Genomic DNA, 15,789 nt, shown 5'->3' on the forward strand with positions numbered 1-15,789 from the left:
GGAAACTTTGTTTCTCTTTTCTCCGCACAGTCGGGCAGATTCGTGCGCTGAATGGGGTTTTGCAAACTTGCAGGATTTGGCGGCGTGGCGTGGGGAGATGCCAGAGTTTCCCAGCTAAGCCTCGGAAGCGCTGTCCCGTGGGCAGCGGACTCGTTGCAGCCCAGCCCATCTGAGCAGTGCAGGTGTGGGGCCCACCTGTCCGTTCGACTTATTGCTTCTCCCGAATATGCAAGGAGAGCTCGCTGGGCAGTATTCATGGGGGAATAAAGCCTCTTCTGCAACTCCTCTGCTGCTGCTCCAAGGCTCTGCAGCTGGTAATTTGCGGCCAGGAGGAAAGGTGGCATTTCCAGAGAAGGGATAGTTACTGGTTTCTCGTCCTGGGGGAGGGAGGCATCCTTTAACCAGCGAGTGTGAAGAAATCACTCAACAGGTCCTTTATCCGCAGCTCTCTCCTTCCTTAACTCGACCTGCCCTGCCAGCAGGATAAAAAGGCAATCATTTGGGCTTTGTTATTTTAATGATTCAAGGCCGGCTTGGGGTCTTAGCTTCAGGGCTGATCATCAGACAGAGGATGTAGGAAAAGTAAATTGGTGGGGCGAGAACTGGAAGGTGAAACATTTCGTTATTGCTCTTTACCTTTTGTTCCTGCTCCTGGTGCGTTAGCTTCAGACTTCTTGCTGCGTTTTCCTGTTTGTTTTTCAAAATGTTTTTTCTCCATATAGGCTAGCGAGAGTTCTAGTTAAATTGTGGAGTCCCAAGGACAATAGGAAGGAAAAGGCTGACTTTCATTTCCTTTCTTTTTTGTTAGATTCTCACTAATGATTTCATTAGTTTCAGATCATAACATTTGTAAAAGTTACTGCAAGGCACAAGTCAGGGATATGGAGGGAATAGTGTAATTCACTGGAAGTTAGAAAACATTGAAAACTATGCAAGAGAGAGAAAAAATTCATATATTGCATCTTAAGTCACAGTTTACTAGCAAAATATATTTTACTACAATATTAATGTTTCACAAGATGTAAGCAGTTTGTGCCACATATTTTAAACTACCAGGATACATATTTCTGTCAGGTTCAGCAGCAGCTATTAAATATACTGTCAGTACCTATTAGGAGTTATAATGCTTGATTAATTTTGCTTATCTTGACATCTAGAGGAATGTGCAATATATATTGAATTGATTTTTTTCTTACGTAATGAATTATGTATATTAAATTGATTATAGCTGGGTCTGTTTAATGTAACGCTTTTAAAATGCTCCCCTCTAATAAATCTGCTAAAAATGCAACCTTTCAAGTTACTGTGTAGAAAACCTTGTATCACATACAACAAATTTAAGGTTATAATTTCTTAAACAAACATTGCAGTCTGTCTGTGTTACCAATATATTTTTTTATTCCCAGTGAGCAAATTTGCCTGACTAGTTTTTTAGATACTGAATCTGATTCTGTAGTACAATTCTTAATTGGGAAAACTCCTGTTGACTTCAGTGGGAGTTTTGCCAGAGGATTGACTGCAGGAAGGGACCCATTGTCTTGGTTGTGTGGTATTTATCTTGGACTGCGTGTAAGTTTTGAATAGACTTGACATACTATTAAATGACTGATGGCCCCTGTAACACATTGTCTGCTCTGGGGCAGGGCTGCCTTTGAAGTGCTACCCTGTAGGAAGTAAAGAGACTATTTGCTCTATTAAAATTCCTTGGTATTTCCTCTGTTTAACCACAGGCCACTTCCCCTCTGCCACTCTAAAAACTGCAGGGACACTGACTGATTGAAAAGACATCAACCCTGAAGTAATTGTACCTTATTCAAATAGATATTCTTATTGTAGCTTATTTATAAATGGTTTCTAATCTATAGGTTAAGGATAGGAACCCTAAATCTAAAAACTTTATATAGAGAGATGAATAGTAAGCATGTCTAATGTGTTTTGAGTAAAACAATGCTTGTTAAGCTAATTTTCACTAGTATAGTATTGAAAAAATATTGGTTAACTGTTGATATTTGAGTAATTAAAAGAGAGATAGAATGTGACCATTATCTCTCTGTGTGTGTGTGTGTGTGTGTGTGTGTGGCTGTTTTTCTTGCTGCTGGTAGAATTGTGTGCCTATGTCACACTTCTCTCACAACTGCATGGGGGGGAAATCTGGATGTTATTTTTCCCCGTTTCCCCCCCAATTTGAGCACTTTTATTTATTTTCCCCAAATTCATGCTCATTTACCTCATATGTGAAATTTTCATGTCATATTCTGCTTAGTTTTGTTTAATTTATTTAAAACAAAAAAATACTATAATATTTTTGCAAATAATTTAAATTTGTCTTTGTTTTATTGCAGTAAAAACTTCATTTGGTAAAAGAATAGAGTAGATTTGTGTTGGTAAGAATTTATATTTGCTCTTTTAATTCAGAGATCCTCAGCTTATTCTTAAAAATAATTTGAATTTGCAAAATCTAAATATGGACCAGGTCCTGACAAGTTTAGTTGCAAAATGTGTGAATTCTTGCAATGTGTTCTTTTGTAGTAGTTTGGTCCCAGTCCTGGAACACCAACATGGCTCTGAACAAGCAAAACAGTTAAGCATATGTGTAACTTATGAGCATATGAGTAGTCTCGCTGAGTGAAATCCTCCTGGCCCCACTAATGTCCATGGCAGAACTTCCTTTGATTTCAGTGAGGCCAGGGTTTGACTCATTGACTTTAGTGAGAATTTTAAGGCTTATCTGCACTTGCAAGTTGTATAGGTTTGAGGAAGGATGGAAATTTAAAGCAGAATAGCTATTCTGGAATAGCTGCCTGTGTGGACACTTATTCTGAAATAACTATTTTGGTTAATTTCCCCATGTAGGTATTGTAAAGAATGAAGAACTGAGCTTTAAAATTTAGCTGTACATATTTGGGGCCCAGTCCTGCAAACAGTGAAGAACATGGGTAACTTTACTCACATAACTAATTTTGTTGACTCAGATGGGGCTACTCATGTGAGTAAAAACAATGAGGAGTCCAGTGACCCCTTAAAGACTAACAGATATATCTGAACATAAGCTTTCGTGGGTAAAAACTCCACTTCTTCAGATGCATGGAGTGAGTAAAGTTTTCCACATTCTTAACTCTGCAGGATCAGGCCCTTGACTCTATTCAGACTAAAACATAAGATCAATGAGACATATTGACTGAGAGAAAATATAACATTTGGCATATTTTAAAGCAAAAAACCAAAAAGAGTATTGTACGTTGCACACAATAGGGGCTCCTTGCATTTCTCCATTCTCCCCCAGAAGCTTCCTGTGTACCACCCTCCCATCCGCTTCTATTTCAGGGATTTTCTGCAGTCTTTCTGCAGTCCCATCCCTCATGCCATGGGCTCCTGTATGTCCCCCTGTTCCCTCATGCTAGGGTTCCTCATTCCCTTCCCAATGCCAGGTGCTCTGTGTGCAATCGATTCTACCCATGCCTCCCCCGACCATCTTTCTTTCTTTCTTTCTTTCTTTCTGTGTCAACATTTTAAAACTGACAGGTTTCAGAGTAGCAGCCGTGTTAGTCTGTATTCGCAAAAAGAAAAGGAGTACTTGTGGCACCTAATTTGTTGGTCTCTAAGGTGCCACAAGTACTCCTTTTTCTTTTTGCGAACATTTTAAAACTGTATTAGGAGGAAAGGCAGAGCACAGATGGGGTGTTGTTATGCTGGATGGTGTTAATGGCTACCATCAACCAGTTCTTTCATTTGTAGACAATTAGAAATGGTTGAAGGTGCTAGCTCTGCTAACTAGATGCCAGGGGCTCCTTGTGTCTCCTCCTTTCAGTTTTCCAATTTTCACTAAAATCAACAGGATTTTGTGCATGGATGCCTAGAACATTCTCTGAAATTTTGGAATTGGTTGGCTGTGGTGTTAAAAGTTACTGTTACATTCACACAGCTAGAGAAATGTTGAGTGTAAGGCCTCACAAACTGAACCAATTATCTAGTCCAGACAACTGGATTAACTACTTTAAGATCTAGGGTTTCACTTATCAGCTGGTATAGTAAAAAATCTGACTGTTTTTTTCTCTGTTTAAAAATAACTGTGTTTATGACTTGGTCTACACTTAAGTTATATTGGCATAGCTATGACAAGCAGGGATGTGAAAAAACCACACCCCTGGCATAGGTAGGTTGACAAAACCCCCACTATAGATGCAGCTATGCTGACAGAAGAGTGCTTCTGTCTGCACAGTTAACATTGTTCAGGAAAGTGGTGTTTCTACGCCAACAAAAGGAGTTTTGCGTCCAGACTTGGGGACTGTGCTGGCATAGCTATGCCAACATAACTGTTCTGGTTTAGGCTCTGAATTGTAGACATAGCTTTTACCTAAATTTCCATAAAAAACATGCTAACTACAGCATGTCTACTGCTTTATGTTTATTTAAAAACCAGCAACACAATTTTAAATATATACACTATTCGAACAGGAAGATGAGTCTCTTCATTACATTTGTTTTATATTGGGTCTGAGCCTTTCTTCCATAAAAAGCATTTAGTCTAAATAGTGCAAGTAATATATTTTCAGAGTTGGCTTTCAAATGCACAAAACATTCAGAGAAGAAAAATGATATAAACATGTTCCAGTTTACTTATAATAAACTTGTTCTGAACATTGACAATAAAATCCATCTTTAATCTTTTACATGTATTTTATTGTGTAATTGTGTACTTTGACTATTCAGGCCATTCACAAGCATTTCTGTAGTTGAAGGTCCCCCCAGGAATATTATGGACTGTATTGGTTCCCTCTTTATAATGCATACTGTGGTTTAGATTTCAACCAACAGAAGTTGCCTCTTAACAACTTGAAACAAATTGATCAGTCAGGCTAATTTCAGAATCTAGATTATTTATTTAAGGGGCAAAACAAATACTTAATTCATTTAATAGATTTAAATATTTTCTTGTCCACTGGTGGAAAAAAGTTAAGCCATCATTAGATGACTCTAGCATTTCTTTAGTTAATTACTTGATAATGTTAGTGTAATGTGGATGTTAGTTCATTAAAGCTGCAACATTTTAAATGGGTGTTTAATAAGGACCAGCTGTCTTTTCCAACAGATCTGTCCAAAGACAATGAAACAAAGCTTTGATGTGAATTTGCCCATTTAATTCTGCTCAGAGGCTGAAGTTTGCCAATTAATTTGGCATTTTATTAGGGTACTATAAAAATGACAGGAGTGCAAAGTTTTATTGGTGAACAATAAGACTAAAATTGGTCTTCAATCTTTAAATGTGAAAATAATTTCTCTTTACTTGTGCTTGTAAAATATTAAGTATAATGCTCCTAATAATGTTAAATGGTGCTTGAAGGAGGAAACTCCAAAAGTTTAATTTTTGTTTATTGAAAGTTAATGATTTACCTTGAAGTTTTAGGCTGTTTTGTTTTGTTTATCTGTTTAACATAAAACTGAACATTGTGTAAAAACTGACATATAAAGCATAGCACAATTTGAAAAAATACATATAATTTACATCTCTGGTTATAGAGTAGCAGCCATGAAGTGAGCTGTAGCTCACGAAAGCTTATGCTCAAATAAATTGGTTAGTCTCTAAGGTGCCACAAGTACTCCATCTCTTCCTGGGTTTCACAATATCTGTCATCATACTGTAGAATGAGTGACCCCAGAATTCCACAGTGATGTGAGAAGTGTAATATTGACCTATGTAATCTAAGGCGTCTCTCTCTCTCTTTTTTTTTTTTTTTTTTTTAAGATAAATAGTCTTGGAAGGATTAGTTTTTTTAATCAGTCAATTGGGTAAAGTCATTATCACCATACACACCCAAAAATATGTGAAAAAATATATCCGTGGATAATTGAAATTTACAGATAGACAAAGTAAGAAAAATGCTGCTGGAGCACTTATTAGACTTTGATTTACGGATAGTTACTTTGAATATTTTCACATTTTATATTGGCAATTTGTGTTTTAACTGTTATATAGCTGTAACTTTTTGAATGTCAATGTCTGCTGTCATTAAATAATTATTGTCTGACCTCTCCCATAATTTCCCAGGAAAGTGAACATTTTAAGTGGATAAAAGTAGAAAAAATATTAAAAATAAACTAGTACTATCAGTTGAAATTATAAAATAATCTATTTCATGTTGTTTGTTTCTGCAGTTGAATGTGGCATCTGTATCAAGTGTATATAAAAATACAAAATGTACTTCCAAAAGTTAATTCTTGGACGTATGCCATGAACTTAAATGAATGTGGTCAGCAGATATTGAGCAATGTAGGGAAGTCAAGTGCATATTGTTTAATATTAGCTATAACAAGTTTCCATGTTACAGATGTTCTTTAGTAAATCTGACTGATCTTTAAACTCCACTGGACCCATTTCTGATAACCAGTTTTCAAATTGTAGGTATTGCTTTGTAAAACTCCTAGAAATAAATGGCCTGACACACTCTGATAGGAGTTGATACCACTATAGTGGCTTACCATTTAACAGATGATTTTTTCAAAAGTGTTCTAAAATCCACAGGCTTATTTGGATTGTCTTGAAAATCACTGAGCCACCTCGGACCCAGGGTAAAATTCATGGTGGTTTGAGCAAGGGGTTTCCAAGATGTAGCCCGCTCTTCTCCACCTCAAAATGGAATCCAAATGTTACAGTTCTTGTAACTTTATTTTGCCTATTGTGGCGTTGATCCTCCCCAAATTGATATTATCCACTCAAGAGTCATCTCAGCTAGTGTCTGGTATCCACTCCTACTCTGAGAAAGCAAGATTAAAAAAAGTTATTCAAGGTAAAAGATCTACAATATAGCTTGAACCAAGTTGACCTGTCGGAGGAAGAAATTTGCCTATGTGCATCAGGACGAAAGTTTAGTTGCAAACCAAAATGGTTGCAGACAGCCTGACATCAGATTAATTGGGGGCTAAAAGATGACACACTGTGGCTGTTGAACCTGAGCACTACCCAGGTACTGTGAATTAGTTCAGGTCCTACACTTGGGAGTTTTCTGAGGCTGTCTTGTGCACATTAGTTGCATCGTGCAGGGTTTTGTAGGCAAAACTTCCAGAATCATTATGCATTCTCAGATTTTGCTTTAGAGGAATGGTCAAGAAAACCAGCATTAATTAAATAAATAGAGGGAAGATTAAAGATTCTAGTAAGCAGCAGCATTAGGATAATGTAACCATGCCACATGCTCCTGACGCATTTTCTGAACGGTGGGTCTGAGTGTGAGATATGTATAGCAAAGGAAGTTGCTGTGACTCTCATCAATGTCCGTGTGATCAAAGTGATTATTGAGCATCAGGAAACTACCCATAGTAGAGATCCCTGTTCTAAAAACTCGTGTGAAGTCAACATTAACTAATGCACTGTCAGAATATTGTTATAAATCAAATCAGTAACCATCTACACAAACCAAGGGTTCGGACCTTTTGATTTTTCCCTTCAAAATGTTGAGGTTCCCGAGAAAAATTGTAGTTCTTTAAAACAAACAAACAAACAAAAAAACCTCAAATGACATTCCCTCTTCACAAAGGGTTATACAAAAATCAAGCAATCCACAAATGGCAATAAATATTTTAAATGATAGTCCAACATGAAAGCCAGAATTTATGTAGAACCTTTTTCATTCTGTTAAAATGAAAATTTGGTGCAATTTTAACTGTGGTAGCACTACTGTTCCACCGTAATATTGCTGTGCTACGTTAGAGCCAGAGGTAGATTTAGTGGTACAAGTTGGGATCTTTTGCTCAAGGCTTTCTCAGATACCATCCCCAAATAAGAAGCCTTTTTAATAATCAAAGTACGAAAGTACACTCACATAGGGTGATTGTCTTGAAAATAGGTATGCTGTAAGAGAGACTGGGATAGCATTTGCAGTGCAAATTTGGGGTCATTTGAACAAGGGATTCTCAATATAAGGCTTCTCCCATACTATGAGCTTCTTTTAATTTTCACTAATATCTATGTGAACATTATGATTATCTTGAATATTGCAAACCTCAACAGAAACAGGGGTATGCTTCTGCATACACATTTGAAGTCATTTGCTCAAGTTCTTCAGATTCAGCCCCCAATAAAGAGATTATTTTAATATTAAAGTTGCTCTAAAACCTACATGCACGGTGAGATTGTCCTGAAAACTGATATTTCATAACAGGGGATGGGGTAGACTTGGGGAGGTGGTGAGGAGATCACCCATGGAGATGAACAGGCCACTTCAAACCTCAGCAATCCTCCTAGACTTCAGAGTGTTGTGCAGGTCACTTTCCCCAACATTAGCCCTGAATGGAGTATGGAGTCTGGGTCTTCCCTCCATGCCCCTTTGCTGCCTCTAGCTGGTAGATGTGCTCCTCACAGCCCATTGGTTTACCACCTACCTTCCTCCTCATTGCCCCTACACTCATACTGGGGACATGCAGAGTCCAGGAGGAGGCCAGAGATTGCAACAGCCTGCCAGTAATGTGTTCCCAGAAAACTTTCTTGTGCCCCTGCATAGGTACTCCCTAGTCATACCCCCATCATTACCACCACTTACTGAAAAAACAAGGGTCATTCACTGCCCAAAAACTTTATTGTTACCGGTTAAGGTTGACTGGCAGTGCCACATACCCTTCCAGAATGTCAAGTGCACTTATACTTTAAATTTCTAAAACCAGGAAAAGATGAGTTATGGTGCACATCAGCCCCACTCTATAACCTTAACTCTGCCCTCTTTGAATGATGCTCCAACCTGCTCTGACAGACCTCATAGCACTCTATTTTTCCATATGATATGGGATACTGTGGGGATGCAGCACATGCATATGGTAGGAGAAACTGTCACACTGTGTCCTGAGTAAGGCAAAATTTGCGTTTGGGGTATGTTTCATGAATACCACCTGGGTAGGCCTGCCTATACTTGACTATTTCACCTACTCTGCATAAATCACCTGTGAAGGGGCTCCCTCTTCAGCTCCTGGAAACACTGGCTACACTCTCTGTGAACACTTTCTGTGAATTAAGCACCACACATGGTCCAGCAGGGTACCAAGTATCTTTATTGTGGTTTGTGCTCCAGTATATCACAACATAGCAGCAGTTATCCGGAACCCTCTTCCTGCTCTCTGGCTCAGCCTTTTGTACTACTTGCTTTCTTCTCAGAGCTACCCAGCTGGCAAGCTAATTACCTCATTAGTTCATCAGGCTCCCTACAGGTGCAAATGATCCCTTCTACTCTTCCAAACCCAAACTACCTAAACCTATCCTACTTTTAACTACACCCAGTGCTCTGGGTGTTCTAAGTGACCAGGATGCTGGCTTCCAAAGGCTCAGTTTATAGCTGTTAACAGCACTCTGTCACACCAGATGTTACCACCCCTTGACTCTTGTCCTCAGGATTCCCCTTGCAACACCACCAGCATCTCTGCCCTGTAGTGCACTGTCATGTTTACCGTCAGACTGTTACAACAAGAATATTATGGTCCTCTATTTGCATAACCCGCATAATTCAACACAGAAATGAGGGGTCCCAGATCCATTGGGTACAGATGCATCACTCTTCGTATCACAGCGTAAGCTGCAGCTACTTGTTGCAGTTAATCCCAGAATTGACTACCTAAGCCTCTCCTACTCTAACTACACCCAGTGCACTGGGTCCTAACAAAGTGAAGGACAGTTGGAAGGCATGCAGATAAATGGGAGAATACAATTCTGTGGGTCACACCACACCACATAAAATGGTACACTCCTTATGTCCATTTATTATAGGGCAGTCCTGGGCAAAACATGCTATCCGTAATTTATCGTATTAGTTCCAGGGGGCAGAGTTAAGGTTGTGAGGAGGACTGTTGTGTGTAACAACTGGATTCAAGAGATTTAAGAGTAGGTGCACTCGATGTTCTGGGAGGATACCTGGCACAGCTAGTCAGCTTTAATCCGTGTGTTAATAAAGATTTTGGGTAGTGAATATTCTATAATGGCTTCCAAACTGAGGGTACTCAGCACCAGCTCTTCCAAGGTGCTGAGTCCTCTCAACCCGCATGGAGTTCAATCGGTGTCAGCACCTGACAGGATCAAACTCGTAAGATTCTAGCCTAGCATATAGTTTTAAATACTTTGCTAAAACCAAGTTCCTTAGGAAGAAGTCATTTGAATATATTTAATTTATGAATGGCACTGCATTTTAAAAATGTACTCTTTACTGGACATACAGCTCTTTTATGATATTTTTGAAGAAAAATTGTCTGTATCAATGTTTCTAATTCATTTGATTTTTCCTAAGTGATTTAAAGTTATGCTTCGTATTTTACTTTCACTGGGGTTTTAAATGGTAATGTGAACTAGTCAGTTTTGATAATTCTTGGTGAACAGACTTGGATTTTCATTTCTGACCCCTCCACCCACTCTAGTGGGAGGAACTAAATATTTCTTACTTCTGACCATATTCAAATCCAACCAAGCAATCAGTGACTTCCCTGACTTTTTTTGTATAAGGCTGTGGGAAAATTCCTGGCTGGCTGGCTATGAATTAATGAAAATCCTTAGAATGCTTCACTAATGATAGCTCCTGTGGCTTTAAAAAAATGCTATTCCCTTTTTTAATTTGAAGGAGGTCATGGGGGTTTACAGAAACTAAGAAAAGAAAACGTAACATCTGGTTGGGCTCTGCTGATGACTGCTTTTGTGTAAAGAAAAGTTATGGAGTCTCCTCAGCATCAAACGCATTCAAGGTGATCCTTCATAAGAATTCCTTGCAAGAATACATTTCACTCAAACTGTGTTTTCTAATTGTTTTTACTTTGTATTTTGAAATGCTGGTTTTTTTCTGTTAACCAAGACACCTTTGAAAACCTAAATTTGTAATATTTTCACTTAAATATATACCTTAACTTTATTTTCTTCTTTATCAAATATTCTTTTGCTTAACTCAGTTATGTTCCCATTACTTTTCCTAAAGGCTTTGAATCCAACATTAAAAAAAAATCTTAGGTGAAACCCTGACCCTAATGAAATTGATGGAAGTTTTGCTTTCCGAGGTTTATATCCATATAGATAGCTATTTTCAACTACTTGATTATAAAGTAGTTTGAGTTTTTGAAATAACTTTTTATAATTTATACACACACATTAATATATAATATGTATTAATATATATTAATGTAGTTACTATATAATAGCAATTTTGGATAATAATACTTCTATCGTGCTAGGGGTTCTTTGTTACCTTTCACTTAACCATGTTTGATAAGTTGAAAAGCCAGACCTGTAAATGTTTTGATCCAAACTGCCAATATTATAAATGATTAGGACTAGAAACTGCTGGCTGTTCGTTTACAATTACAAGTGGGTATTCTGTGCATGGTTTATATGGCTATCAGAAAATATAATAGGAAATATGTACAGTTTTTAACAGTAACATGTTTACAATATCTTATCTGTTTTTGAAAAATACGTTTGGGTTTTATAAAGTGATTCAAATTAACAGTCAGGGCCTGTGCTTATCACTTATAAGTGGCCTGGTCTGCACCTAAAATTTATACTGGCATAACTATATTGGTCAGGGGTGTGAAAAAACCATAACCCCTAGCAACATAGTTATGCTCACAAAACTCTAAGTGTAGATGCAGCTATGCCAACAGAAGAAGATTTCTGTTGAGCTAATGTTGTTTGGAGAAGTGGTGTTCCTGTACCAGTAGAGAAAGCTTCTCCTTCTGTCAGTGTATGCTGCATCTACGCTAGGAGGCAAAGCATAGGCTCTATAGTGTAGACATAGCCTGTGAGTTAGAAGCAAAGATCAAGATTTTTAAAAAGGGGGTCAAAATTCTGTCTCCCTGAAGTCAGTGATAAAACTCATTTACTTAATTGAATTTCTCTTTGTGTGCTGAGAGTTTGGCTTCTACATCCATATTTAGGTGCCTAAATAAGAGGCCTGATTTTCAAAAGTGCCTAGCAGGTAGCAGCTCATCTTGGCTTTAGTGGGAGCACTGGTTTCTCAGCACTTTTGAAAATCAGGCTACTTATTTAGGCCTGCATCTAAACAAGGACTTTGGGATGGGATTTTCAAAAGCACCTACATGACTTTGGAGTACAGGATGGGACTTTCAAAGTGCCTAAGAAGTTAGGCATGTAACTCCCATTAATTTTCAATGGGACTTGCGCTCATAAGTCACTTAGCTCTTCTGAAAATTCCACCCAAAGAATGTAATTTTAGGCACCTGTATTTTTTACAATCTGGCCAAAAAAGATGAAGGAAAATTTCCATTTGTGCCTGTGAAAATCTCTCAATAGATTAGGAAATGCACCACTTATAAAACATCACCATTCTAAATGATTTACAATATTTAATTTTTTGATTGTGCTTGAGGATTTCAAAATGGTGAGCACTTCACAAGCATTAACAAAGACTTACAATCTTGTGAAGAAGACAGGATATATAGGAACCACTTCAGCCTTGACTGAAAAGCAGTGATGGAATGCAGCAATTATTTAACAGTGCATTGTAATGCTGTACATTTTCTGTTAGGAAATGAAGACTAGTGTAACTTTAAGGGGAATTTTGACAGACAGACTGTAATTTCAAAATGTATACTAAAATTACAAAACAGAACCATAGGGTCTTTCATGACCATAAGTGGTCGAGGATCTCTGTTTCACATCTCATCCTAAAGACAACACCTCTGTCAGCACATAACAAATGTGCTAGAGTGTTGGTACCCTACTGACTTGGATTTAAGGGGCCTTTTGAATTGCTAAATCTTAGATTTTGTTTACAGCATCAAATCTTTTTCTGAAGCCATTACAGAGGACATGTATGAACAGCTCAAGACAACATGGGGGGCAGATCCTCAGCTGTATAAACTAGTGTAGCTCCACTAAAGTCAATGAAACTACATTGATTTATGCCAATTGAGAGTCTGGCCCTTACCCTTGATGTTTTTGTCATGAATTAGTTTTTAGTGTCAGATTTTTTTGTTTGTTTAATAATAGAAAAATGGTCAGTAAGTGAAATAAATGTTGAAGACTATCAGGATTGTAAAAGATGTTCCATCATAGTTAAAGCTCAATTATTACAATTATGTCAGTTATCATATCCCTAGATTCAAGGCTGAGTTGTTAATATTCTGTAATTAACTTTGTGGTTTATCTATCTTTTGACTGAAATTAAATGTTAATCTCTCTCTCTTTCAGCCCCCCACCCCCCCTACACACGTAAGTTAAAATATCAACAAAACTTGACCCTTAACAGGTGACAAGTTATTATTCTATGCTGTTCCAGAACAGCAATGGAAACAAAACCTCTATCTTTTATTCATAAGTTAGGGATAATACAAGTCGGTATAGCTTAGGTTTTTCCATATAGTTGCATTTGTAAGAGTAATTCACTAATCATGCCATTCATTTTTGGGGTTCTTTTCGAGTAATGACCACTAGCCGTGAAATGTCATGCAGAGATTTTAAAATGGGACATTCAGCTCACTAAAGAATGAGCTGCAAAGACAGAATTTTCTTTTTATTACTTTTTTAGCAGTAAATGCAAGAATAGAAGCCACAAAATAAATGAGGCTAAAACCCAGTATAATCCAACAATGCTGATAGGTATGAATAATTATTTTTCAGGTTAGCTGTATTATATTCGATATGAACATTTTGGTTAGTGGCTATTGTGTTCCACTCGCATGCAGAACTTCTATTGAAAATTCAGTGTGATAGTTTATTAGTTCGCTTTTCTTTTGGCTTGATTTTTGGTTACAACAAAGAAAATAATTGTTTCAATATTTATGTTTCATATTTATTCCAAGTAGCTTTGTTGTTGTTGTGAGTTAATATTTACAATGGAAATGGAAGCTTACAGCAATGTTAGGACCCACTTCTCAAGTTAGTACAATAACAGGAAATGTTCTGTGTACTAGATGAAGGCTTTAACTGGAAGCGTTTTATATATCATATTTATCTTCCTGTTAAGTGTTCAAGGATTAGCTTTTTATACATTCATGTTAGCTCTGACAAAAGGAAGCCTGGTAAAGATTATAAGAACTACTGCTTTGATTTAACTTGCTAATCTTTACAGTTGAATGTTTAAACTCTTAAATCTTATGCTGCAATTCTGACTTCCTGTGTGTGTTGTTTAACTGAAATGGCTGGCAGGAGAAAACCTGTGCATAGCATTAACTTTTTATCCAAAGACTTGTTTGTTAGGAGTAATTGTTTCATATAGTAAAATGCTCAGTGTACTATATGGGGCTCATATTAAAAAAAAGTTTGTAAATCTTTTTCACATATTGTCAAATTCAAAAGACTTTTTTTTTTTTTTTTTTTCCAAAATTTGATCGAAGTAGCATAACCTGTGCCTCTGTTTTTGTTACACACACTGAAGGTCTGTGGATAACATTACATTTTTTCAGCATGAAACTGAACACTTCAAATCCCTAAAGCAGTCTCAAATTTATGGTTAATAAAAGAATTTATTGTACTCGATGTCATCTGGTATATCACTCTGGGAGCAGAAACTGGCAGTGAGTGGACAGGAAATATTTCCATTTCAAATCTCTTCATTCTTATGGTCTAGGGCAAAAGTTTCTGATTTCAGCAAAGTCACTGTGAATAGCAATGTAATTAAGCACTTTTAGTTGATTAAATGTATATTATATCTTTTCAAATAATATTAGTTTCTTTTTGATTATGGCATTTAACATAAATGTATTATTTAAATGATTACGTGTCTTATATTTGCTGTATTTCTGTATTGATTACTTAAAACCTTTTTTATTGTCAGAAGGAATAGTAATTGTGTGTTTCCAGGTAAATGTCTGTATATGCCAAGAGAACAGCAGAAGATGAGTTAGCAGAAGATGAGTGTACCATGGCCAAGCTACTTCAAAGTTTCAGACCTTTGTATTTGTAATCAGTTACTTTCTGAATAAAGAAAAAGCTCCTGTCTGGTGATTAGGTCCTTCTGGCTTAATGGATTTCTTACATTTGAAAAAGTTAAACAGTTTATTTTGAAGTGTGCTATCTATAGGGTGTGACTTTTATTAATGGAAATTGCTTGCTGTCAGATTTGAGTTTCTATACATATTCACACATTAAATAGATTTTAAAATGTTTTCAATAGTTTAAAACATAAAACTGTGCAAATAGTAAAATGGAAATGTATATTTTGAGAAAGATAGTGACCAGGGGAAAGGACACTTTGTTCTCTTACTTTAAAAAGTTAACAAATAAATTATTGTCCTAAAACATCTTTTCATTGTTGCCTGTGAATACGTATGTTGCAAAATGTAGTGTCTGCTAGTCTGATAAAATTTGTATTTAATCCTTATAGACAAAGAAAAAAATGCACAACAAGCTTCTTGCAGATTCCATTCTGACTTTATTGTCAGCTTATTGGGAAAAGTAAAATAAAACAAAACGGAAAAACAGAAGTGTTTTGAAGTAAGGGTGACAGTTTAACTCTCCACTTTTCATTGCAGACCAGGTTACTTCCCATTATTTTAAGGAAAATTTGGAGAGGGAAGCGACAGGCGGGAGAGGGGGGGAGAGGGTATAGAAGAGAGGACTCCCATCAGATGGTGTCCATGTGGATAATATTTGTCACTTCAGACCTCGCTTCCTGATAATATACAAAATAAAAGCTAGAAGCGGTTGCTATCCTTTGGAAGAAATCTGCAAGTTAGTGCCCTTTTGTCACACTAACATATAGAATACAGGGAAATCAGTTATCACTAGCAAAACAGGTGTTTGAAAAAGTAGACAGTATCCTACTTGTATTGTTAAGAACTGTCTTATGCAGGGATTGTGTAGGACACTTAGCA

General features: G+C 37.0%; 1 protein-coding gene across 2 annotated transcripts in view; it reads left to right on the plus strand.

Annotated features, from left to right (window-relative positions):
• The window catches only part of IL17RD (interleukin 17 receptor D), a 119,450-nt gene that overhangs the window by 18,954 nt on the left and 84,707 nt on the right, over window positions 1-15,789 (plus strand). The gene's annotated exons all lie outside the window — the stretch shown is intronic.

The sequence above is a fragment of the Dermochelys coriacea genome, chromosome 7 (assembly GCF_009764565.3).
Source record: "Dermochelys coriacea isolate rDerCor1 chromosome 7, rDerCor1.pri.v4, whole genome shotgun sequence".
Classification (NCBI taxonomy): Eukaryota; Metazoa; Chordata; order Testudines; family Dermochelyidae; genus Dermochelys; species Dermochelys coriacea.